This window comes from Belonocnema kinseyi, chromosome 1 (genome assembly GCF_010883055.1).
Source record: "Belonocnema kinseyi isolate 2016_QV_RU_SX_M_011 chromosome 1, B_treatae_v1, whole genome shotgun sequence".
Lineage (NCBI taxonomy): Eukaryota > Metazoa > Arthropoda > Insecta > Hymenoptera > Cynipidae > Belonocnema > Belonocnema kinseyi.
In genome coordinates this window covers 9616356-9619404 of record NC_046657.1, presented here as the reverse complement: position 1 = coordinate 9619404, position 3049 = coordinate 9616356, and positions in this window count along the sequence as shown.

Genomic DNA, 3049 nt, shown 5'->3' with positions numbered 1-3049 from the left:
AGACAACGAAGACGTCATTGCCTCTGTAAGTGCTTATTTTGAGGAACTTCCGAAAAAGCACTTTTCTGAAGGATTAAAAAAACTTAAAAAGCGATTGACCAACTGTATAGAGCTCCAAGGAGATTATGTTGAAAAATGAAAAAAAATTTACCCAACAAAAATTGTTTTTATACTTCATTCTAAGGACTTATTGAACTACCCTCGTATTATATATGAGTGGTATTATCGATTTTCTTTAAGAATTCCAATTTATAATTTTCCTGATTTGCAACAAATAAAATTCTAGCAACAATTTTTGAACATTATACAGATAATAACGCAGTTTTTAACATGTTAATGTTACCAATGATGGTCCAAAATGTGTAATGGTTGACCGTTATCTTTACTGAAAAAATTTGCCCGATAATAATAGTTTACCTCGCGCTTCGCGCTCGGATATTTATTCTTTACATTTGGAATGCTTGAAAACCCTATAACTCCAAGAATTTTCTTTTTATCGAAAAAAGTCATTGGGATAAATTGTTTTTTGTTTTTAACACTATAAATATCCGTACATAGAATTTTCAAATTCAGAAAAAAGTTGTCTCAAAAATTTTCAAAATGCGCTCACTTTTTGAATTTTTATGCAAAATGGCTGGTTCACGAACTTGTTCTTTCTTTCAGGAGCTAAAAAAAGTGTGCCAAAGATGAATTTGATTCGTTCATGTTTTAGAGTTATCGTGTTTACGGACGGACGGACGGCCGGACGGACAGACAAACAGACAGACAGACAAACACCATCTTGAAAACCTAATTTTCGGATTCAGGGGGTCTCGAAGCGTCGAGATCCGTTGAAAAAGTGTGATGTCAAATTTCCGATAATTCTAATACTTTCTCAATCATAAATGATGAGAATGTAAAAATTTACATCCTACATTGGCGTTACTTTTTTAATAAGATCTAAAACGTAATTTTTAATTCTTGAATGCTTTAGATACTTTTTTAATTGAAATTGTTTTTAAACTCCAAAATTATATTTTAAATTATATCATTTAATCAAGAAATTTACATTCATAATCTGTGAACTTATTATTTTGCACTATTATCATTTCTAAATCATAAAATTTGCGTTGTTGTGTTTAGAGGAATATAAGCAAAACATATATTTCCGATTTGAGAACAAAATTTTTTCGATAGAGTTATGGATATTTGAATCTTTACCTCCAATTTTTAAGAAATCAAAAACTTTTTCTTTTTAACTTTATAGTTTTGAACGATTCAAATTGATTTTAAATGTCAAAATATATTCTTTCCGTGGTGATCTACTACCTTATTTTAACACCTAAAGAGCAATCTTGGCAATCAAAACGTCACAGAGTGGGGCTAATTTAATTTTTCATTTCATTTCATTTTTCAAAAAGTTACATCATTTTTAAAACTGTTAAGAACATTTTTGTTTTCCAAATTACAAATTGTTATGTGTGTTTAATCGTACTACTTGTAAACTCAAACAATTTATTTTTAACACTTTTTCCGCTAGAAAGAAAAGTCAGAAATATAACATTTTCAAAAGCCAAAAAAAAAAACAGTTTTTGTTTTATTCGTAAATAACAAAATTAAAAAAGAAGAAATTAAATGTTTAGAGAAACGGCACAAGCTGTGAAAGAAATGAATGAAAAAACATTGCTCTCTCAAAAAGTAGTTACAAATTTCAACATTAATTTTTTCAGGGACGCGTAGTTTTTATCTGAATCATCAAAAATAACGTTAAAAATAAAAAAATTAATTTGATTTATAAACGACACAAGATACAAAAAAACTGAATAGAAAAAAAATGTTCACCCAAAAAGGATCTTTAAATTAGTTATTAATCACTTTAGATAGGATAAATAGTTTTTTTTTAATTGTACAAAAGAAGACTAAAAATGAAAATTTAACTTTTGGAAAAACGACAAAACAGTCGAAAAAAATGGAAAGATACAAGTTGTTCAACCAATAAAGATCTACAAGTTTGATAATAATTTCTTGTTATAAAACTATATGAAAAATAAAATAATTATCTTTTTTGGAAAAACGACACAAGCTGCAATGTGTATTTTTGGTGTAAACAATTTTTTTTAATTATAAAAACAAGACAATGAAAATACGTATGTTTCAATACCAATGCATATTATAAATTTTAATAACATACATTTATTTAAATAATAGGCACATTTTTAAGAGTAGCTGAGAATAAAATTTAATACAAAATAAAGTAAAAATATTAAAGTGATCATAAAAATAAAATGTTGAAATTATTTCGAAATATCTGAATCACCAGTAACAGCCCATGGTACAAAAATATAATATTCATTTAATATAATAGTGTTGAGCATAATGTCGAAAATTTCACATTTTGGTAAAAATCGAGTGCGAGGCAAGAGATACATGATGAGAATGTGTTCGGTAAAGACGGAAGAGCTTAATAAAAGAGAATTTACGATTTGTCTTTCAGAGAAAAATGGTCCGTATCTTTAAAATGCTGTCGAAAATTGTCAGCACCATCAGCTTCTTATTTTGAGCGTAAAATGAGCCAGGCTAGGTATTTTTGACATTTTAGAGAGAATATAGTGCGCGAACAGTGTTTAAAAAAGTTCAAGAATTTCTTAAAAAGATAAGACTTCATACACTCATTCGCATGAATATGAGATTTTTGCTACAACTTTCCTAGGTCATGCCACAAGTTGAAGTCGAGGTACAAACTTAATTAAATTCTTGTTTTTTTTTTTAAACTTCTCGCAGAGTATATTCTCTCCAAAATGACAAAAATATCTTTATTAGGGCTCATTTGACGCGCAGCTTAATAGTATTATCAATACCAACATATTCAGAAAGTGATAGAGATAATCAACGTAAAAAATTAGTTCTTTAAATCTGTTCGTCTCCATCTCTCGTCACGAATTGCAAACAATAAAGAAGACAGGTTTCCGCCGACGCACAGTGGGGTGAAATCGGAAAACGAGGTTCAAAATGACATTTAGAACGCAATTATGCACCGATTTTAGAATTTTTTTTTTTGAAAAATTCAGAA